Below are 25,121 nucleotides of genomic sequence, written 5' to 3'. Positions count from 1 at the left end.
CTACTTATATATCTAATTTCTGATCCCCTTCACTAAGTCCATACACACCTCTCTCTTCTTTTTCTTCACAATCTTTTTTTTTCTTTTTTCTCTCTTCCCTTTTTTGTTTTTTCTGTTGTTATTGTGTTATTGTTTTGTTTTGTTTTTGTTATAGGTTTCTGTGTTTTATTTTGTTTTGTTTTGCTTGCTTTCTCTCTGTCCTATTGTTGTTTACTTGATTGTTGATTAGATTGGTTCTCTTTTGTGCTTCTTGATGAGACTTTTTCTCTTCTTTTGTTGATTTTGTTTCTGTTTATTTTTTGCTGCTGTTTTTCCTCTCCTCACTTGGTATTAGTTGTTTGTAGTTTTCATTCAACTCTGGGTGTTTGTTCTTTGCATTTTTGGGGATTAGTGCTTGTACTATAGGAGTATTCTCCCCATATATGTAGTTTTCCTTCCTTCTTTTTTACTCTCTTTATTTTCTCTCTTACTATTTTTTCTTTTCCCAATATCATTTTTTTTTGAATATTTTACTTGACCCCAAAATTCTTTTATTTATTCATTCACAAAATACTTATCCATAAGATTTGACAGGATTATAGCCCTTGCATTTTTCTAGGAGCTGGAGACAAAGCAGAGAACAGGGTAGATAATGATTCTGACCTCAAGAGTAAATTATTTTTTTTTTCGCTAAAAGTATTACAAAGGGTATTACATAAGTGTCCTTTTTTCCCCCCCGCCCTTGACAAACCCCTGCCCTCCCTTACCCCCCAGTGTCTTATGTCCATTAGTTATGGTTATATGGATGCATACAAGTCCTTCGGTTGATCTCTTAATCCCCTCCCTCCTCCCCCCCAACCCTCCCTGGCCTTCCCACTGCAGTTTGACAATCAGTTTGAGGCAGCTCTGCCTCTGTATCTATTATTGTTCAAAAGTTTGTAATGGTCTTTATTATCCATGAATGAGTGAGATCATGTGGTATTTTTCCTTCATTGACTGGCTTGTTTCACTTAGCATAATGCTCTCCAGTTCCATCCATGCCCAATATCATTTTTGCACTCCATTTTTTTTCTTATCCCCTAATTCTCTTTTCTCTGGTGGTCATCGCTATTGGGGGTTATTAGTATCATGAAGACATTTGTGTTCAGTGCCTTGTGCATTGTGCCTTGTTGTGTTGTATTTTGTGCCTTTAAATCAATGCAGGAGAGAGAGAACTACAAAACCAGACACCCAGAGAAGAGAGATCACAGAGAGACAAAGAAATAGCCCACATATGAAAGAAAAGAAGGCATCACCAGAAAAGTCAGTAAATGAAATGGAGGCAAGCACTATGTCAGAGAAAGAATTCAGAGAAATGGTCATAAGGTCACTGAAAAGAATAGAAGACAAATTCAACAATATGTGTAAAAACCAAGAGGAAATGAGGAAGAACCAAGAAGAAATGAAAAATGACATTGCTGCTATAAGGAACTCAACAGAAAGCATCAACAGTAGATTAGAAGAAGCAGAGGACCACATCAGTGAGCTAGAAGGTAAGGTAGGAAAAAATACCCAGGCAGAGCAGCATCTAGAAAAAAAACTTAAAAAACAGGAGGAGAGCCTAAGGGAACTTTGGGACAACATAAAATGAAACAACATCTGCATAACAGGGGTGCCTGAAGAAGAGGAAACTGAGCAAGGAATAGAAAACCTGTTTGAAGAAATAATGACAGAAAACTTCCCTGATATAGGGAAGAAAAAACTCACACAAAACCAAGAAGCTCACAGAGTCCCAAACAAAATGAACCCCAAAAGACCAATGCCAAGGCACATTATAATTAAACTGGCAAACACCAATGACAAAGTAAGAATCTTAAAACCAGCCAGAGAGAGACAGAAAGTTACCTACAAAGGATCCCCCATCACACTAGCAACTGATTTCTCAACAGAAACACTTCAGGCCAGAAGGGAATGGAATGTAATATACAAAGTCATGCAAAGGAAGGGTTTGAATCCAAGAATACTGTACCCAGCAAGGCTACCAATCAAAATTGAGGGTGAAATCAGGAGCTTCACAGACAAGAAAGGACTACGGGAGTTCAATACCACCAAACCAGCAATGCAAGAAATGCTAAAGGGTCTGCTGTAAAAAGAAGAAATAGGAAGCGGAGAAGGAACACAGGCATAAAGAATAAAAATGGCGACAAAAAAGTAATATCAATAATAACTTTAACTGTAAGTAGATTAAATGCCCCAATCAAAAGATATAGGGTAGCCGAAACCAGTTTGGCTCAGTGGATAGAGCGTCGGCCTGTGGACTGAAAGGTCCCAGGTTCAATTCCGGTCAAGGGCATGTACCTGGGTTGCGGGCACATCCCCAGTAGGAGATGTGCAGGAGGCAGCTGATCGATGTCTCTCTCATCGATGTTTCTAACTCTCTATCTCTCTCCCTTCCTCTCTGTAAAAAATCAATAAAATATATTTTAAAAAATAAATAAATAAAAAATATATATAGGGTAGCTGAGTGGATAAGAAAACATGACCCACATATCTGCTGTCTACAGGAAAACCACCTCAGACCAAAGGACTCACACACACTGATGGTGAAAGGATGGAAAAAGGTTTTTCAAGCAAATAGAAATGAAAAGAAAGCTGGGGTAGCAATACTTATATCTGACAAATTAGTTCTCAAAGTGAAAGACATAACAAGAGATAAGGAAGGCCACTTCATAATAATAAAGAGAACAATCCAACAAGAAGAAATGACTCTGGTAAACATATATGCACCCAATACAGGAGCACCCAAATACATAAAAAACTTCTGGAGGATATCAAGGGAGAGATTGACAGCAATACAGTCATAGTAAAGGACTTTAATACCCCACTATCACCATTGGACAAATCCTCTAAACAAAAACTCAGCAAAGAAACATCAATCCTAAATGACTCACTAGATCAGATGGAATTAATTGACATCTTCAGAACATTTCACCCCAAAGCCATAGAATATACATTCTTCTCAAGTGCACATTGGTCATTTTCAAAGATAGACCATATATTGGGTCACAGGCAAAGTCTCTTCAAATTCAAGAAGATAGAAATCATATCAAGCATCTTCTCAGATCACAATGGCATAAAAAAAGAAATCAACTACAATAAAAAAAATCAAACACCTGGAGGCTAAATAGCATGCTATTAAACAATGACTGGGTTACCATAGAGATCAAAGAAGCAATAAAAAGCATCATGGCAACAAACGACAATGAAAACACAACAGTCCAAAATCTATGGGACACAGTAAAAGAAGTCTTGAGAGGGAAGTTCATAGCTCTACAGGCCTACCTCAAAAAACAAGAAAGAATGGTAATAAATTATCTAACCCTACAACTCTAAGAGTTAGAAAGAGAGCAACAAGAAAAGCCCAGCGTAAGCAGAAGGAAGGAAATAATAAAGGTCAGAGCAGAGATAAATGAAACAGAGACCAAAAAATGAATACAAAAGATCAACAAAACCAAGAGTTGGTTCTTTGAAAGGATAAACAAGATTGATGAACCTCTAGCCAGGCTCACCAAGAAGCAAAGAGAGAGTACCCAAATAAATAAAATCAGAAATGAAAGAGGTGAAATAACAACCGATCCCAAAGAAATACAAACAATTATGAAAAAATACTATGAACAACTCTATTCCAACAAAAAAGGACAACCTAGACGAAATGGACATATTCTTAGAAAAATACAAGCTCCCAAAACTCAACTAAGAAGAATCAAAAAACCTGAATAGGCTGATAACTACCGAAGAAATTGAAACAGAGATCAAAAATCTTCCAGCAAATAAAAGCCCTGGTCCGGAGGCTTTACAGGGGAGTTCTACCAAGCATGCAAAGAAGAACTAAAAACTATCCTACTCAGACTATTCCAAAAAATTCAGGAGAAAGGCACACTTCCAAGCTCTTTCTATAAAGCCATCAATACCCTAATTCCAAAACCAGATAAAGACACCACAAAAAAAGAGAACTACAGGCCAATATCCTTGATGAACATAGATGCTAAAATCCTCAATAAAATTCTAGCAAATTGGATTCAGCAATACATTAGAAAGATCATATACCATGACCAAGTCGGATTTATTCCAGGAATGCAAGGATGGTACAATAATGGCAAATCAATAAATGTTGTACATCACATAAACAAACTGAGAGGCAAAAATCACATAATCATATCAATTGATGCAGAAAAAGCATTTGACAAAAATTCAACAACCTTTCTTGATAAAAACTCCTAGCAAAGTGGGAATAGAGGAATCATACCTCAACATAATAAAAGCCCTATATGACAAACCTATAGCCAACATCATACTCAATGGGCAAAAACTAAAATCATTTCCCCTAAGAACAGGAACAAGACAAGGATACCCACTTCACCACTCCTATTTGACATAGTACTAGAAGTACTAGCCATAGCGATCAGACAAAAAAGAAGAAATAAAAGGCATCCAAATTGGAAAAGAAGAAGTAAAACTATCCTTATTTGCAGATGACATGATACTATACATAGAAATCCCCAAAGACTCCATCAAAAAACTCCCAGACCTAGTAAATGAATTTGGCAATGTAGCAGGATACAAAATTAACGCCCAGAAATCTATGGCCTTTTTATACACCAATAATTAACTCACAGAAAGAGAAATGAAAAAAACAATCCCATTTACCATTGCACCAAAAAAACTAAGATACCTAGGAATAAACTTAACCAAGGACGTAAAAGACCTGTACTCGGAAAACTACAGGACATTGAAAAAAGAGATAGAGGAAGACATAAACAAATGGAAGAACATCCCATGTTCATGGATTGGTAGAATAAACATCATTAAAATGTCCATACTACCCAAAGCAATCTACAGATTCAATGCAATCCCCATTAAAATACCAATGGCATATTTCAAATATCTAGAACAAACTCTCCAAAAATTTATCTGGAATAAAAAAAAAAAGACCCCGAATAGCCACAGCTGTCCTGAGAAAGAACAAAGTTGGAGGGATCACAATACCAGACATCAAACTATATTACCAAGCCACGGTTCTCAAAACTGCCTGGTACTGGCACAAGAACAAACATATAGACCTATGGAACAGAATAGAGGATCCAGAAATTGACCGAAGCCATTATACTCAATTAATATTTGACAAAGGAGGCAAGAGCATACAATGGAGTCAAAACAGCCTCTTTAATAAATGGAGCTGGGAAATTTGGTCAGATACATGCAAAAAAAAAAAAATGAAACTAGACCACCAACTTACACCATACACCAAAACAAACTCAAAATGGCTAAAGGACTTGAATGTAAGACGGGAAACCATAAAAACCCTACAAGACTCCATAGGCAGCAAAATTGCAGACATAGGTCATAGCAATATCTTTACAGACACAGATCCTAGGGCAAGAGAGACTAAGGAGAAAATAAACAAATAATACTACATCAAAATAAAAAGTTTCTGCACAGCAAAAGAAACCATCAACAAAACAACAAGAAAACCCACTGCATTTGCCAATGTTATCTCTGATAAAGGTTTAATCTCCAACATTTATAGGGAACCCATACAACTTAACAAAAGGAAGGTAAACAAACTAATCAAAAAATGGACAAAGGACCTAAATAGAAACTTTTTGAAAAAAGGACATTCAGAAGGCCAAGAGACACGTGAAAACATGCTCAAAGTCACTAATCATCCCAGAGATGCAAATCAAAACAACAATGAGGTACCACCTCACACCTGTCAGTATGGCTATCATCAACAAATCAACAAATGACAAGTGCTGGAGAGGATGCGGAGAAAAAGGAACCCTTCTTCACTGCTGGTGGGAATGCAGACTGGTGCAGTCATTGTGGAAAACAGTATGGCATTTCCTCAAAAATTTAAAAATGGAACTGCCATTTGACCCAGTAATACCACTTCTAGGAATATATCACAATAAAACAGAAACACCAATCAGAAAGGATATATGCATCCATATGTTCATAGTGGCACAATTCACCATAGCTAAGATTTGGAAACAGCCTAAATGCCCATCAGCAGATGAGTGGATTAGAAAACTATAGTACATCTACACAATGGAATACTATGCTGCTGTAAAAAAGAAGGAATTCTTACCATTTTCACCAGCATGGATGGAACTGGAGAGCATTATGCTAAGTGAAATAAGCCAGGCAGAGAAGCATTAAACAGATTGTCAAGGCTGGGGAGTGTTGTGGGGGGGGGGGGGTAAGAGATTAATCAAAGGACTTATATGCATGCATATAAGCATAACCAATGGACACAAGACACTGGGCGGGGGGGGGGGGGGGGGTAAGGGCATGTGCCGGGGGGTAGGGGAGGCCAGGGGAAGGTCAATTGGGGAAACAAAGGAGACATACGTACTACTATTTGTAATACTTTAAACAAGAAAATAAAATTTAAAAAAAAATCCTCACATTTACATGGAACCCAAATAGCCAAAGCAATCCTAAGAGGGGGAGGGGAGAAAGCCTGAGGTATCACAGTCCCTGACTTATAACTATACTACAAAGCTACAGTAATCAAAACAGTAGATATTTATAGGACATTTCATCCAAAAGCAGCAAAATATGCGTTCTTTTCAAATACACATGGAACATTGTCAAAGATAGATCATATGCTAGGACACAAAATAACCCTTAACAAATTAAAGAAGACTGAAATCCATCAAGCATCTTCTCAGATTACAGTGGCATGAAACTAGAAATCAACTACAATAAAAAACCTCAAAAGCATTCAAACACATGGAAGTTAAATAGCATGCTATTAAATAATGAATGGATTACTAATGAGATTAAGGAAAAAATAAAAAACTCCCTGAAAATGAATAAAAATGAACACACAACAATCCAAAATCTATGAGGCACAGTGAGAGCAGTCCTGAGAGGGAAGTTCGGAGCATTACAAGCCTACTTCAAAAAACAAGGAAAAGCTCAAAAAATCTAATGCTACTATGGAAAGAATCAGAAAGAGAATAATGTGAAAAGCCCAGGGTAAGTAGAAGGAAGGAAATAATAAAGATCAGACCAAAAATAAAAACCATAGAGATTAAATAAACAATACAAAAGATCAATGAAACCAAGAGGTAGTTCTTTGAAAAGATAGACAAGAGTGATGAAGCTTTACCCCGACTCATAAATAAATAAACAAACAAATAAATAAATAATAAAATCAGAAACAAAATAACAACTGATACAACCTAAATAGAAAGGATTGTAAGAAAATACTATGAACAACTATATGCCAACAAACTGGACCTGGACAAATTCCTAGAAAAATATAATCTTCCAAAACTTAATCAGGAAGAATCAGAAAACTTGAATAGGCAGATAACAACTAACGAAACTGAAGCAGCAATCAAAAATCTCCCAGCAAACAAAAGTACTGGAATGGATGGCTTAACAGGCCACTTTTACCAGATATTCAAAGAAAAAGTAATGCCTATGGTCCTCGAACTATTCAAAAGATTTCAAGAGGAAGGAAGACTTCTTCCAAGCTCATTTTACAAGGCCAGCATTATCCTAATTCCTAAACCAGATACAGATATTACAAAGAAAGAGAATTATAGGCAACTATCCCTATGAACATAGATGCTAAAATCCTGAACAAAGTATTAGCAAATTGGATCTAGTAATATATTAAAAAATGTCATACAACATGACCAAGAGGGATTAATTCCAGGTATGCAAGGCTGATACAATATTCACAAACCAATAAACAAAATGAAAGACGAAAATCACATGATCATATCAATAGACACAGAAAAAGCGTTCGACAAAATCTTTTGTTGATAAAAATAATATCAGGAAAGTGGGACTACATGGATCATACCTTAAGATAAAATAGGCCATATATGAAGAACCTACAGCCAACATCATACTCAATGGGTAAAAACTAAAAGCGTTTCCATTAAGAACAGAAACAAGACAGGAATGTCTACTTTCACTACTCTTATTTAATATAATACTGCAAGTCCTAGCCACAGTTATCAGACAAGAAAAAAAGATTAAAAAATATTGGAAAGGAGAAAATAAAACTATAATTATTCACAAATGACAAGATATTGTATATAGAAAAGCCTAGACTCCACCAAAATTCTACTAGAATTAATAAATGAATTAGGTAAAGTAGCAGGATATAAATCAACATCCAGAAATTGATGGCATTTCCATACACCAAAAATAAGATCTCAAAAAGAAAAACTAACTAAATAAAAATTTACCATTGCAACAACAAAAAAATAAGATACCGTGGAATAAACTTAACCAAGGTGATAAAAGACCTTCAGAAAACTACAGAACGTTGAAAAAGAGATAGAGGAAGATATAAACAATTGGAAGAATATACCATGCTCATGGATTGGAAGAATGAACATTATTAAAATGTACTTAATACCCAAAGCAATCTATCAATTCAGCACAATTCCTATTAAAATGCCAATGGCATATTTCACAGATCTAGAAAAATATTCCAAAAATGTATATGGTACTAAAAAAGACCCAAATAGCCACAGCAATCTTGAGAAAGAACAAAGTTGGAGGGATCACAATACGAGATCTCAAGTTATACTACAAAGCAATTGTAGTCAAAACAGTCTAGTATTGGCACAAGAATAGGCATATAGATCAATGGACCAGAATAGAGACCCCAGAAATCAAACCACATCATTACGTTCAATTAATATTTGGCAAAGGAAGTAAGAACATACAATAGAGAAAAGACAGTCTCTTCAATAAATGGTGTTGGTAAAACTGGACAAGTTCAGACAAAAAAATGAAACTAGACCACCAACTTACACCATACACAAGAATAAACCCAAAATAAGTAAGATACTTAAATGTAAGTTGGGAAACCATAAAAATCCTAGAAGAAAACATAGGCAGCAAAATCTCAGACATCTCATGTAGCAGAATTTTCACTGATACATCTTCTAGGTCAAGAGAAAACAAAGAGGGAAATAAACAAGTGTGACTACATCAAACTATAAAGCTTGTGTATAGCAAAGGAAACCAGCATCAAAATGAAAAGAGAACCCACTGTATGGGTTCCTGTTGAAATAGAATGGAGAGACTTGGAGAGTATTATGCTGAGTGAAATAAGCCAGTCAGAGAAGACGAATATCACATGATCTCACTTACATGTAGAATCTAATGAATATAATAAACTGATGAATAAAACAGGTCCAGAGGCATAGAAGCATAGAACAGACTAACATATCTTAGAGGGGAGGGAGGGGGAAGACAGTAAGAAATTAACTAAAGAACTCAGGTACACAGACAATAGTGTAGTGGAAGCCTGGAATGGGATAGGGTCTTGGTGGAGGGAGACAAAGGAGGTGGGAAAACTGGGGGACATCTGTAATACTGGCAACATTAAGATATATACACATATACACATATCTACACTAATAAAAGAGAAACATGGTAATTGGCGTACAACCGCTACCCTTCCCATTGGCTAATCAGCGTATCCTTATGCAAATTAACTGTCAGCCAAGATGGCGGCCGGCAGCCAGGCAGCTGGAAGCAAGCAGGGAGGTTTGCTTCCTCCAGGAACTGCAGACTCCAACGTTCCCCGCCTCACTTGCCCGGCCTCTCAACTGCAACTCTAAGCAACTATTACTATGTTGCAAATAAGAAGCTAAACAAAACCGGCTGTCAGTCAGCCCCAGACCGCAACATTGTATCCATGTTTTCAGCAGCGAGGCCTCAGAGCTAAAGCTGGCCCAGAATAAAAAAAAAAGAAAAGAAAACAAGGAGCGGTTGTGAGCTTTTAGTCAACTGCCAGCGGGAAAACAGCCCTCAGCCCCTCAGCCAGACTGGCCAGGCACCCCAGTGGGGACCCCCACCCTGATCCAGGACACCATTCAGGGCAAACCAGCCAGCCCCCACCCATGCACCAGGCCTCTGTTCTATATAGTAAAAGGGTAATATGCCTCCCGGCACCGGGAGCAGCGTGACAGGGGGCAGCCCCCAAACCCCCTGATCAGCCTGCTCTGTGCCTGATAGGGGGGGAGCTCCCCAATCCCCCGATTGCCCTGTGGCTGTGTGTGTGACAGGGTGCGGCACACCAACCTCCTGATCGGCCCTGCTCTGTGTGTGACAGGGTAGAGCCATAACCTCCCCATTGGCCCTGCCCTGAGTGTGACAGGGGGCAGCGCCCCAACCCCCTTATCCGCCCTGCTCTGTGTGTGACAGGGGGCAGTGCCCCAACTCCCCTATCGGCCCTGCTCTGTGAGTGACAGGGGGCAGCGCTCCAACCCCCTGATCGGCCCTGCTCTGTGAGTGACAGGGGGCAGTGCCCCAACCCCCTGATCGGCCCTGCTCTGTGAGTGACAGGGGGCGGTGCCCCAACTCCCCTATCGGCCCTACTCTGTGAGTGACAGGGGGGAGCTCCTCAACCCCCTGATGGGCCCTGCTCTGTGAGTGACAGGGGGCAGCGCCCCAACCCCCTGATCGGCCCTGCTCTGTGCGTGACAGGGGGTGGTGCCGCAACCTCCCCATTGACCCTGCCTTGAGTGTGACAGGGGGCGGTGCCCCAAACCCCCAATCAGTCTACCCTGAGCGTGACTGAGGGTGGCATTGCAACCTCCCAATCCGCCCTGCTCTGTGCATGACGGGGCGGCGCCCCAACTCCCCAATCGGCCCTGCTCTGAGCCTGACCAGGGGCTGCACTTAGGGATTGGGCCTGCCCTCTGCCACCCGGGAGCAGGCCTAAGCCAGCAGGTCGTTATCTCCCGAGGGGTCCCAGACTGTGAGAGGGCACAGGCCGGGCTGGGGGACCCCCCCCCCCCCACCCGAGTGCACAAATTTTTGTGCACCAGGCCTCTAGTTCTATATAATAAAAGCCTAATATGCAAATCGACCAAACAGCAGAATGACTGGTTCCTATGACACATGCTGACCACCAGGGGGCAGATGCTCAATGCAGGAGCTGCCCCCAGCCCACAGGCCCCAGGCCAACCAAGGTGGGTGCCAGCGGGGGTCCCCTGATAACCCTGCTGGTTGCCCCTCAGAGGGAGGCGACCAGCAGTGGTGGGGGCGCAGGGCTGGTGAGCAGATGGTGCCAGGTAGGCCAAGGCAGATGCCAGTGGGGCCCCCCCGATTTCCCTGCCGGTCACCCCACAGATTGGCCCTGATTGCTGGCTAGGCCTAGGGACCCTACCCATGCACGAATTTAGTGCGCCAGGCCTCTAGTATACACACACACACACACACACACACACACACACACACACACACACACATAGTGTGTGTGTGTGTATTAGAGGTCCCATGCATGAGATCATGAGATTCATGTATGAGTAGGGTCCCCAGGCCTGGCTGCTGGCCTGCAATCAGGGCTGATTGGGGCCTTCTGGCTGCCAGTTGGGGCCTCCCTTCCCTGGCTGCTGGCTGCCGGCTGGCCGGGGCCTTCCTTTGTTCCACGCCCTCCCCCCGCCCCCCGCCCAGTGGTCAGCGCACGTCATAGTGAGTCTTCCAGTCTCCCAATTGAACTCCCGAGGGGACAATTTGCATATATATATAGTAGTTATAAACAGAGATTGTTAGGGCTTTGCTTCAAAATCCCAGAACCTCATTTTAACTTAATTACCTCTTTAAAGGCCTTATCTCCAAGTACACTCACATTCTGAGGTCCTGCGGGTTAGGACTTTAACATACAAATTTTGGAGGCACTCAATTCAGCCTATAATGTACAGTATATGCTCCTTTGATTGGGTTTTTCACTCCAGATAATTATTTTGAATGCATACAACATTACTGTATGTTGTTGAATGAATCATAAGTTTGCTATTTTTTATTGCTGAGTCGTAATTCCATTGTGTGGGCAGACCACATTTACTTTATCCACACTGAGTTGTTTTTAGTTTGGGGCTATAGCAAATAAAACTGTTGTGAGCATTTGTATGCAAGTCTTTATGCAGACATTGCTGAAGCTGCCATCCTGCGTCCCCACGTGTGTGCTTATTCTCAAGCTGGTCTGCCCAACACCTCCTGAGCGTCAGCCCTAGCCCTCCTCATGGCCCTGTTTCCTCTCCAACAAGATGAAAGAAACTATCATGAACCAAGAGAAACTCACCAACTATAGGCACAAGTGCACACTGCTGGGAAAGGAACGGTGCGTAGAAAGAAGGTGGTGGTTCACAGAAAAGCTACAGCAGATGATAAAAAAACTTCAGTTCCCCTTAAAGAAGTCAGGGGTAAACAGTATCTCTGGTATTGCAGAGGTAAATATGTTCACAAACCATGACAGGCCATGCTGAGACAAAGCAGCTGACAGAAATGCTACCGAGCATCTTAAACCAGCTTGGACAGACAGTCTGACTGGTGTAAGGAGACTGGCTGAAGTTCTGCCCAAATAATCTGTGGGTGGAAAAGCACTGCTTGCTACTGGAGAGGATGATGATGATGAAGTTCCAGATCTTGTGAGGATTTGATGAGGCTTCCAAGAATGAAGCAAACTGAAATGAGTCAACTCAAAAGAAGATAAACTTGAAGAAGTTTCTGGAAGCTGCTATTTTATATTATGACTACTTTTTCAAATTTGTTTATGGATCTGATAAAATCTAGATCTCTAATATTGTTTAGCCCAATGTCCCTGGACATTTACAGCTCTTTTCAGTTTTAGCTTACACATAAATCATTCTTTACAGCTAATTAAGCTGAAGAAGTTTGGGAATAAAGTTTGAAACAGGTTAATAAAGTTATTTTCCTAGTATAGTTTTATTTTTTTATTTCATTGACACTGATTTGTATACAGAAAGCAAAATTGTTTTTAGAAAGCTAATCATGGCATGTAATATGACATAATTTTTAATGGAATTTTATTAAAGATTTAACATGGTATTTATCCTGTAACAAGAGTGGTATAAAGTTTTCATGTTTGAAAATGTCCCTCCAGTAGCCCTCAGGGCTTCCATGGTTTATGTGGTGGGTGTCATTTTAAGATGGAAATAGAATATTCTTTCGTGGGAGAGCAAGGTTGTTTTTTTCTCTTAATGTTATCTATATCGTAAGCATATACTGCGTGCCTTGGTATATGTACTTTCACACGTAATTTTCTCTCATTTTATCCTCAATCTATGAAGTAGGAACTAGTTACTCTATTTGGTAAATGTAACTGGAAGTTACTTCAAAAAAGTGAAAGTAATTCCTCCCTTCTGTTATATTCTATAAGATATTCTGTAAGATACCTGGGAAAAAAAGTAGTAGGAATGTCACCTTGTCTTTTTCCTTAAGTGATAATACTAAATTATTAAGACTACTTTTTTTCTTTTAAAAATTTTTAAAATTAATATACAGTAAAATTGACCTGTGTATGAAGTTGTAAGAATTTTAACACATACGTATAATTGCCACCATAACAATTTCATCATCCCAGAAACTTCTGTATTAGCAATTACAATGTTGAAGCAACTTAACGATTTTACAAATGGTAACTGCCACGACATGTGCAACAGGTTCAGGATGGCCGACAACACAATGAATATGCTATACAAGAAATATGAATTTTGGAAGGCATGAAGAGTCGCACCAAGTCCAGTACATCTGCTTTTATTCACTTTGAATACACAATTGCCCTTTAGCAATGCATACAGGCTAAGGCAGGGGTGGGCAAACTTTTTGACTCGAGGGCCACAATGGGTTCTTAAACTGGACTGGAGGGCCGGAACAAAAGCATGGATGGAGTGTTTGTGTGAACTAATATAAATTCAAAGTAAACATCATTACATAAAAGGGTACGGTCTTTTTTTTTTTTTAGTTTTATTCATTTCAAATGGGCCGGATCCAGACTGCGGGCCGTAGTTTGCCCACGGCTGGGCTAAGGTAAAGGTAAAGTTTGGTATACAATGTAAAGATTACCAGGTCAGGAAATTGCCTTGAGCCATTGCAATCAGAACAGAGCAGACTTGTGCTGATATTCAGCCCTGCTGAATATCAAAGTCCATTGGCTTTCCAATGTCTCTTTTGCACTTTTATGCTAATTGCTGTTTGCTTTAGCCGCCAGCATTTCCCCCTTTTTGTTTTCTTAATTAATCTTGAAAAGCATATGCCCTCTGTAGGGCTCCAGTTTTGTTTTGTTTTTTGTTTTTAAGACTCTTCATTCTGCATCTGCAGACTAGAAATAAACACATAAGATCAATAATGAAATGGACAATAGTGGTTATGCTAAGAGGCAAATGTAGGGAGATCCAATGAAAAGGATTGAATTCTTTCATGTCTTTTTTAAATTGCTGCCAGGCATCTAAGAAACTAGTCTGTAAGTTTGCCTGGGGCTGCTGGGAGTAGTCATCTGTCTGCAGCCACAAGTACAGGTTGAGGCTCCAGGTCAGGGGTGGGCAACCCCTGGCACACGTGCCAAACATGGCATGCCAGTAACTTTTGCTGGAACATGAAACACTCTCTTATAATCTTCCATTTACAATTTTTGTGAACATTTGAACGACTTAAATGTTAAATTACAAGGAACTGGCAAGACACTTGATGTTATGTTTGGTTACACAAAGGCTTTTGAAAAAAAACTGGAAGTCTTTAAGAGGGATGTGGATGGTGAGAGATTTAGATATTTCCCAAACCTCAAGAGGCACATCAAAGACCTCCCAAAAGATGACTGAACAGACTGTCAAAGCCTTCAAAAGCTGTGTTTAAACATCATCGAGTCAACTATTGAGCAGTTCTTCTCAAGATTTGTGAAATTCAGAGAAATGGAAGAGACAGCAAAATTCATGAGGTTTCCAGACAGCATGAAACTGGAGGAACTAAACTTACAAATGTTTTCATGGATAGACATGGCTGACTTTGAAATGCAGTTGATTGAATTTCAGAGTAGCTCAATTTGGAAGCAGAAATTTATTGACCTTAGAGTTGATTTGGAAAACATTGAAAAAACACGATTAAAGACAGGAGTACCAGAGAGAAGTGTCGAAAACGAACTATTGAGGACTTGGAATGCCATTCCAGAAATTTTTTTCTGTTTAAAAAACTTTGCAACAGCGTTACTCTCCATGTTTTCATCCACATATGCTTGTGAATCTTTGTTCTCAGTGATGAATTTTGTTAAGTCTCATAATTGGAGTAGCCTGATGGATGATAGTAGTAGCTCATGCATATCTCTGAAGGTCATGAAATATAAACCTGATGTAAAATCTCTGTCATCAGTGATGCAGCAGCAAAAGTCCCACTGATAATATCAAACGGAGTCATAAAGTTTTCTGTCGGACTACCAGTGTACATGTATACATTATAAAATAAATGTACTTTTCATCATCATATACTGTTTTTTTGTTGCTCGAATGAATTTTATTATTCTTCAAGGTTCTTCACATACGTACACCTTAAGAGATATCAAGTAGGTGTAACATGTTCTCAAAAAATTAGGGTTGGCACGCAGAAGAATTTTGAGTCAGAGATTTTGGTTTGGGCACGCATTCACAAAAAGGTTGCCCACCCTGCTCCAGGTGCAAGGTCCTCATTAGTTTGGTCAATTCCTCCTGTGAATTCAAGTTTGATGTTCCTTGCAGGAATTCACATGGGCTTGGAGGAGTCTTCTGGAAATACACAAGCATATTCTTGACCAAAGGTTAATAAAAGGTCAGGAACTTTCTATAAACCAGACTCAGGATCCTTCCATTTGACCAAGCCTTTTTCCTTTGGCTCATTATGACACCAGTGTAGCTCCATTGGTGTCTTGCAATCAGCAGTACAAGTTAAAAAATTTAAGGTAATTAAGGCATGGTATAGTCTACTTACAGGAAATTTCTCTAATATTCCCCCTTTTTGTTTTTCAAGTTGAGATTTTAGCCACTGATGTTGGCATTCTATAATTGCCTGTCCCTGGGAATTGTATGGAATTCCCATAATGTGTTGAATTTTCCATTTTGTACAAAACTGTTGGAAATTATAGCTTTTGTATGCACGTCCATTATCAGTTTTAATAATTTTTGGAATTCCCATGACAGCAAAAGTAGCTAGGCAGTGATTAATGACCTGTTTCACTGTTTCCCTGTAGATGCACTGGCCCGAAGGACTTTTGAAAAGATATCTACAGAGACATGCAATGCCCCAAGGCATCCAAAACGAGTATAATATGTTACATCCATTTGCCAGATATGGTCCCATATCAATCCTTGAGAGTTAATTCCTGTATTAGGCCCTTGAGGCAGATGTAACATACAAGTGGGACATTCCTTGATTTCTGTTTAGCCTGCTGTTGACTGATTGAGAATTGTTTACATAACATTTTGGCAGGCTGATGTAAAAGTTGGTGAGATTCTGTGGCTTGTTGTAACAAAAAGATTAATTGATTGGCATATGCATTTCCTTTTGTTAAAGGACCAGACAGGGTGTATGAGTCCTGACATGAGTAATATAAAAGGGATATTGTCTTTGCTGTACAATTCGCTGTACCTATTTAAATAGTACAAACAGACTTTGGTCACTGAGCCATTTTAATTGAGTAGTCTCAATTCTGTTTACCAGGCCAGTAGCTTAGGCAGAATCAGAAATAATATTGAGAGGCTCCTGGAAATCCTGCAATGCAGCATTGATAGCTTCTAACTCAATCCTTTGTGCAGAAGTGTGACTAGTCTGAATGACTTGGTCTGAATTTAGTGTATGATAAGTAGCTTTGCCATTAGAGGAACTGTTAGTAAAAACAAGTTAATGCTCCAGGAATAGGTTCCTGCCTAGTATTTTTTGGTATAATAATAGCGGTATAATGTAAAACTGTAGTAATTTGTTTTTTAGTAGGTGACAACTAAGTTCCCCCTGAATATCCACTTATTTCAATTTGCCAATTTAAATCAGTCTGAAATAAGGTTTATTTTCTAACTTCATTTGTTCTTGCGTGTGGAGAGCAAATGAACTAGTTGGATTTCTGCTATTAGTCTTCCTGAGTACATTGACATAAGCTATTTACCCTCTGTTTAGGGAGGCAAAATGCAAAGCATTTACTCTTAAGTGTCCTTGGTTTGGGGAAGATAGGATTTATTAGATGGCCTTAAAGTGCTTGGCATCTAGATTTTCTAGATGGTTGCAAACTGCTGTTTTATGCTGTATTTGTTGTCTCACTGCTCAAGTGAGGCGAGCCATGAAATCAGAAAATGATTCTGTCATCCCTGCATTCATTTAATAAAAGCTTCCTCAGGATCCCCTAAGTATATTCAACAAATTTGTCATTTCTCCCGTAGAGATTTTTTAGATAAGGTCTTAACCAATTAATGTCCCATAATAATTTCTAAAAGCCATTTAAGGTCTTAAGGCAATCTTTATGTATTCCTACCTGTTAAGGCCTAATACACTGGTTTTCAATTATGTTTCCTAGATTTTTGGAGGGAATTTCTCTCTGTATCTTTTCCGGAGCAATCTTTAAGCCCCATTTAGGGAATTTCTTTTCTAATTGAGTAAACATTGCTAAAGTCTGCTTTTCCTGTGGGCTTGCCATAAATTGCTACAGTAAAGACTTTTACTTTCTTTCAAACAGAGCAACCAACTTGCTTGCCTTCCAGAAAAACTAGCAGGAGAGACACATGCTGGCCAATACTGCAATGCATACATCTCAAGAAAGAGTAACTTTCTTTTTACTTATAGGTCTAATTAATGGTGAGATTTAATGCTTGAATAATAACTTGCAGTTTACTATGAAAATAGTAGTGGAGGAGATTTTTAAATTTCTCATTTTTTTAAGCTTAAATTTACTTCTAAACAGCATTCTTTTTGGATAATGTTTATTTGCATATATATGCAAATTTTACTTTGGACTTTATTAGAACCAATTGCTCATAAAATATTGGCTTCTCATATAAATGAGTTTATATGAGACCTTGATTATATTGTGAAAAGCTAACTAACTTATTAATAAGTAATTAAAGTATGCACCTTTAATGAAAAAGCAAAGTAAGCAAACTTATATATTTGATACATGAAGTACAGATGCCACCCCACCCCCAGCCAATCTGAAGACCAGCTGGGTGGGGGTCTGAGGCATTATGTATGCTGTTTTGAAATTCCGTTGATGAATATTCTGGTTTCCTGCCAAGCTTGGAGGCTGAAACCTTTATAACATTTAAAATACAAGTATAGAAATAGAACACAGTTATTAATTTTTATTTGACAAAGCTTCCCACTTGATTTCAAGTGTATTAGATCGGCCTAATTTAGTTCAAAAATATTTCTTTTAAGAAGAGAGAATAAATCCTTGAATTATTCCAGGGCCCTTGAAATGTCCCAAAGCTATCTCTTGGTTAAAGTCTTGAAATTTAAATTAATATTAAAAATTTGGTTTGGACCACAGAATTCTTTTTTTTAATAAGGCCAATAAAATGTTATATCCTAGGTTGAAATTTTACCATACATAGTACACAGACACACAGACACATAAAGACTATAATATATTTTGAACTACTAATTTTTCCAGAGAAAATGCAAGAATTATTTTCCTCAAAAATGAATTTCTATACTTTATGCATTCTATTATCAAAACCATATAAATTCTCCCAACATAGTTTGAACTTTTAACTTTTAGAAGCCTCAAATTTTTGGTGGTAAGTTAAATACTTGGCATTTCTCAGATTAGTAATATATTCATATTTTAAGAGATATTTCAAATAGCTGAAACTTGTTTGGCTCAGTGAATAGAGCGTCGGCCTGCAGACTGAGGGGTCCCGGGTTCGATTCCGGTCAAGGGCATGTACCTGGGTTGCGGGCACATCCCCAGTAGGAGATGTGCAGGAGGAGGCTGATCGATGTCTCTCTCATCGATGTTTCTAACTCTCTATCTCTCACCCTTCCTCTCTGTAAAAAATCAATAAAATGTATTTTAAAAAAAAGAGAGAGATATTTCAAATAAAATACAAGACATATTCAATTAATAGATTTAATTCATCCTTTGGATTCTCCATATGAGGCAAATTCAGATTAATTAATGTTTCAGTATCCTGACACTTCAAAATACCTAGATATTTAATAATTTTTATTATTTATTCAGCAAAGTCCAAAGTTTTAAGTTATCAAAGACTTTAGAAAACTTTGTTTAGACATATAAAATTACCACTGAAAAAGATTTAACATATACCCTTTATTTTAGTTATATATATATATATATATTGCCTTAACAACTTTGAGATCTTAAAGCCAATTATTATTACCCAAAGCATTTTCCTTGGCAAATTCTGTAACAGAGATAACTCATTGGCTTTCAGTGGTTTTAATGTTAAAGTACTATTTTATTTTATTTTTCTTTATAAAAAAAACACACAAAAAACAGGAAAATAGGAGTGCCCCTGGGACCTAGGAGTCAACCTTGGAATGTGGTCCATTATTATTCAAGAAGTGTCCATTATCATGGAAACATTAGCCTTGTTGCCCAAACCCAGCCTGTATATTTTCCTTGTGTCATTTTCACCAGCTTCCAAAGAAAAACAGTCTGGAGACTATTCTATAGCATCCATGAAGATATGGGGCTTAGGCCAAGAGGCCACCCAAAATCAGGTGGGGCACACCTTCTCTTAAGCTATCCTTTTTCTCTTCATGGGTATAGAAGTCCCAGACGCATCCCCAAATTGAGAGAAATGGCTCACTTATCCAAATTTCAAATGACAGACCAGGAAACAAAAACATGGCAAAAATGAAACTTTTAAGAATGCTCCTGAGAGGGGGAGCCCATTTTATCACAATAAAGGCAAGAGGCAAGAGACCTAGTAATTAATGGGCTGGGGCCTTTTTTAGCTATCTTTACCTCCCTTTGTCTAGGCTAGGAAAATTTTCCTAGGACCTGTGTTATCAGCCACATGTACTGCTAATATTCTCTCTCTCCACTCCCACATTCTGTTTGCTCTGGGGAAATTCAGTAATGGCCTGGCCACCTACTGTTTCTTTTCTATGGAGATAAATTAGAGGCATGCTTCCTACAGGGGTGAAAATGGGGTGTAGGCATTTATTAACTTCAAAATAGTTCTGAGACAGTCTCTAAAATTTCTTACTAATTTATATCTTTTTTGGAATATTTTTTTGAATGGACTAACAATAAACAAATTAAACCAAACAACAAAGACAGATAAAACAACAATCAACAGACACTCTTATATATGATATTCACAAGCATGCATAACACATAGGCAAGACTTAATAAATCAGAGTTCATTTCATGGATCTTTCAGATGTTTTACACTGCCCTGACTTACAGCCAGAATGTGGCCCAGAGGGCTCCCAGGTGGGGTCCCAGTGAACACCCACAAACAGCCCATTGTTTACAGATCTTATCATATTCTGCTCCCCATAGTACTGACTGGAGTCTAAAGTCATTTTAGCTAAAATCTGCCAGTCCGAAGGCGTCATATGGTAATTTTCAGACAAAGCATTAAGGAGTCCTTTTTTAAATGGACTGTCAGCCCCATTTTCTCTAGTTGATGAGCCTTCCCACACTGGAGGCAGCGGATTGGGGGCCTTAGGTATTACAGTTTTACAGGCTCTACTTTGGGAGGAGGAGGGGGTGATGGCAAATCCTCCTGCCATTCTGTAGGCTTTTGATCCTCAATATGAAGTGGACAATATACAGCTCAAACAAGAGCCCATAGTTAAAGATGACAAGGGAGTCAACCTTGGAATGTGGTCCATTATATACAGGCTGGGTTTGGGAAACAAGGCTAATGTTTCCAGGATAATGGGCAGTTCTCATTTTCCTTGAGCCTGATTTCTCCTTAAATTCCTACCTACTTGTTCCCAGAGATAAAGTCTACAATAATGTTTCGTGTTTTACTTGAATATTTCCCCATTATAACCTGGCTAATTTCAGAAATGTCCCTGTCCACTTACGGTCATGACTCTGAAGCTGGCACAGGCTTGTGCATTCGGCTGACTTCCACTTCCACTTCTTTTTCACTCTGGCGAACCTTCTCCTCAAGTCCCTGTTCTAGGCGCCACTTGCCATGATCTGTGCAGCGGGTTCAGGGTGACTTGCAGGAGGGTCAATGACAGAATGAATACACTATACAAGAAATATGAATTCTGGAAGGCATAGGGGGCGAGGTAGAAACCTCTTTCATGAAGAGGCTCACCAAGTCTGGTCCATTTGCTTTTATTCACTTTGAATACACATTTGCTCTTTAGCAATCCATACAGGCAATCAAAGGTAAAGTTTGGTATACAATGTAAAGATTATCAGCTCAGGAAATTGACTCGAGCCATTGCAATCACAGCAGGGCAGACTTGTCCATTGGCCTTCCAATGTCTCTTTTGCACTTTTGTGCTAATTGCTGTTTGCTTTAGCCTCCAGCAGGTAATTAAAACAATTATGTGTACTCTGCAAAAAAAGTCTTTATGCAGACATATGTTTCTATTTCTCCTAATACACAGGAGTAGAACTGCTAAGTCATATGGTAGGTAGATGGTTAACTTTATAAGAAATTGCTAAACTCTTCTGTAGTGGGGGGTAATATATTACTAGAGTTTTAATTTGTATTTTCTTAATGACTAACAATGCTGAGCATCTTTTCACATATTTGTCACTTGTATACTTTCTTTGGTGAAGTGATTGCTCAAATAGTTTGCTCATTTATTACTGGGCTACTTGTCCTCTCATCAGGTGTAGGAATTTTTATATATATAAATGCAAGTCCTTCATCAAATGAATGTTGAGAATGTATTTTGCTCCAAGTCTGTTACAAACCCTTTAATTTTTATAACAGTGTGCTTTGGAGAGCTTTTTGTTTTCATTTGATGAAGTCCAATTTGTTTTCTTCTTTTATAGTTTAAGGTTTCTGTGCCCTATTTAGAAAAACTTTGCCAAACCCAAGGACACTAAATTTTTCTGTTAGGTTTCCTTTAGAAGTTTTATGGTTTTAACTCTTATTTTCAGGCCAATAATCTATTGTGAATTAATTTTTATAAAAGGTAGGGTCATAATTCCTTTTTTGGTATAAGAATATGCAATTGTCCAGAACTATTTGTTGAAAGACACTGGCTCCCTCCTTCTCATGTAACTGTAGAAAAACATTTGATGAGACATGTAAACATCTCTGAAAAGTGGAAAACTCATAGAAATCTAAGTCACCATCATCATTAGTCAGTTCTCAGTAGGCCAGGAGTCAGAGAACCTGACTTGTGGTACATACCCCCCTCTTTTATTAGCCTTTAAAATATCTTTTAACCTCAGAGCTTATTCCCTCATCCATAAAACAAGAATAGCAATATCTGACTATTCTACTTTAGAGGAATTTTACATAGATTATGCATTTTTTTAAATATATTTTATTGATTTTTTACAGAGAGGAAGGGAGAGGGTTAGAGAGTTAGAAACATCAATGAGAGAGAAACATTGATTAGCTGCCTCCTTCACACTCCCTACTGGGGATGTGCCCGCAACCAAGGTACATGCCCTTGACCGGAATCGAACCCAGGACCCTTCAGTCTGCAGGCCGACGCTCTATCCACTAAGCCAAACCGGTTAGGGCTAGATTATGCATTTTTAAAGTGCTTCATAACTTGTAAAGTGCTACAGAAATGCAAGATAGTGTCTTTACACATGAAGATCCCTGGACAACATGATGAGGCCCATTCTCACTTTTCAGGAACATAAGTGACTGCAAGCTGAAGCTGTGCAAGAAAATGCTAATAATCAAGGGTACAAATTATGACTGCCTTCTGAATGTTAACATTAGAGACCCTTTTACTGTTGGGTATAAATGTAAGGGAAGTGGAAAAACAGCAATAATAACTATTTAGAACACTGGAATTTAAAACATTAGAAAGACTGAAAATCAGAGCAATTATTTTGTAAAAAAAAAAAAAAAAAACTTATCAAGAGTAATTTGAACAGTGTTTGCCTCTTCTTTTTGTCACATGACTAAAAGCTGACTGAGCATCCCTAACCCTCGTGACCTGCCACACTGCGTCCCAGGCAGATCACATTCCCACTTCATCCTCTGCACTTACGCTGCTGTGGAGCAGCACCGAGAGCACCTTTAATGTGAAGCTGTTTGCCAGCATCACTTCCTCTAGGACACGCCCATCTTTCCTGTCACACTTTCCTCATTTAGGCCAATGAACTCCTCTAGACCAGTTCCTCTGGCTTCATATCTGGGCTGTCTTCAGTAGTGGCCATGTCAGCCTTTTCCTGGTCAGCCATTTCTTCTGTAACTATTTCTGTTCTATTAGAATTTTACTGCCAGAATTACCACTTTTCCTTTTTCTGCCTCAGTGTCATCTTTGTTGGTCAATGTCGTCTTTTGATTATCCATATCCAGTAAAATGTTATGTCGGTTTATCACTGAAAGATGAGGAGGCAACCCAACCACATGCTTTGCTGTCTGTGCATGAACTGAGTGACCAGCACACAGTGACCAACTACTGACATATTTAAAAGAAGTGACATGAGTCCTGGCCTGATGGCTCAGTTCGTTGGAGCACCATCCCATTCACCAAAAGGTTGTAGGTTTGATTCCTGGTCAGGACACATACCTAAGGTTTCGGATTGGATCGCCAGTCAGGGCCTGTACGGGAGGCCACCGATCAATGTCTCTCTCTCTCACACTGATGCCTCTCTGTCTGTCTCTCTCTCTCTCTCTCTCTCTCTCTCTCCCTGCCTCTCTTCCCAAAAATCAATAAAAAAAATTTTATCATAAAAGAAGTGACATGATTGGTCACTGATCAGGATGTGCATCTGTACTCACATAGTGATCTGTGGACAGGAGAGGTAGAAGTGAAGTTTACACCTTAGGCAATTATTCATAGTTAATATAGTGACACTACTGAAATTTGAATCATGCTTTTGAGGGGTGGTTGTTACCTAATGAAACACATTAACTGAAATTTGTGCATCTTGGAGCCATGCAAAGTGAGGACTGTCTTCACTTGCAGTGTCCCAGGATGCATGAGTCCCCCATTTAGTGGTCTCAGCATTTGAAGAGAAAGGAAGATGTTATTTCTGTGGCTTTCTTCATGTAATTCTTCATGGACCTTTTCTGTTACTTGCAAAAATTATGGTGAAGAAATCAAAAAAACTTTGTATGATTGTCACTGTTAGGTCTGATCAAATAATTGAATAGATATCCCTTGGGAACTGACCTTTAGGCCACTTCACAAGGGACATTCCCTTTCGCTTAGACCACATTCCATTTCACTAAGACCTTAGCCTTCCCCTCCAGACCTTCCTAGGATCCAGGCCTGCTCAGAGAATGCTCTGCCAAGCAGAAGCTCACCTCGAGTTCTTTACAATCTCTGACTCCCCAACCCTGGGTGCTGGCACCATTTGGGGGCTCAGCCCATCTGGTTTTCCAGATGACCTAATACAGTCATAACTCTTTACCCCTTTTGGCCTTGTGCATTCCTCCTTCGGCAACCCTAACAGTCACTTAAGTGAGTTTATTTTAAATTAAGTTACACTGTGGTAAGAGACAGATAAATCAGTGAACTTCAAAATAGAACTTAATCAAATAACAACTGATTTCCTTTTCAGAAAAAGTAAAAAACTTGTAAATAATTTTCCTTAGTTTTAATCATTTCACTTCACTATTTCATATCTTTGCATCTCTTTAGTTGTCACTCTTCTTGTACCCAGAATAAAAGTTCAGCCAGATCAAATGTTAAATGTACCCCTATCCCATGATGAGTTTCTGCTAAGCTCCAGAGGCTCATTTAGGCCTGCGTGCACTCAGTGTGCTTGGGTTAATGGCATGTGTAGGGCAGAAATTATAACACTGAACCTCTAACTTCTCAGAGTAACACCAAATTGTTGGCATTATCTCTTAAACTGTCTAATAATGGTTCATCATCCTGATTTCAGAAATAGTCATCAATGCACTCTGCACTATCCTTATAGAAGATAGAATAAATTATTTTTACTAACTTGGGAAGGTTACTACTTTTATAATCATAAAGTTATTTGAGATCTGAATGAATCAACTAAACATGAAGATATTTATTCAAGGTGGCAGCTGCTGTGTTCTACTCTGATTTTTATAATAACCACCTCAGGCCTAGTGACAGAAACAAGAACATAAATAGTTAATTAAATCACAATTTGGTAAGTGGGGGAGGGTAGTCACAAGATGGTAGAGACTTTTGGAAAATACCAAACCTAGCTTTGTGGAAAACAAGGAAGGTCTGGCCGGGCTAGC

At 38.9% G+C, this 25,121-nt stretch overlaps 1 protein-coding gene and 1 pseudogene across 1 annotated transcript in view; one reads left to right on the top strand and one right to left on the bottom strand.

The window, feature by feature from the left end:
* PTPN20 (protein tyrosine phosphatase non-receptor type 20) overlaps positions 1 to 25,121 on the bottom strand; it is a 69,843-nt gene that overhangs the window by 26,309 nt on the left and 18,413 nt on the right. The gene's annotated exons all lie outside the window — the stretch shown is intronic.
* On the top strand, positions 12,054 to 12,474 carry LOC139021608 (transcription factor BTF3 pseudogene; annotated as a pseudogene).

This window comes from Myotis yumanensis, unplaced genomic scaffold (genome assembly GCF_028538775.1).
Source record: "Myotis yumanensis isolate MYYU_CA2020_CCGP unplaced genomic scaffold, mMyoYum1.0.hap1 SCAF_13, whole genome shotgun sequence".
In the NCBI taxonomy this organism is placed as follows: Eukaryota; Metazoa; Chordata; class Mammalia; order Chiroptera; family Vespertilionidae; genus Myotis; species Myotis yumanensis.
The sequence above is the reverse complement of the archived record's forward strand: the minus strand, read 5'-3'. Positions and strand labels throughout refer to the sequence as shown.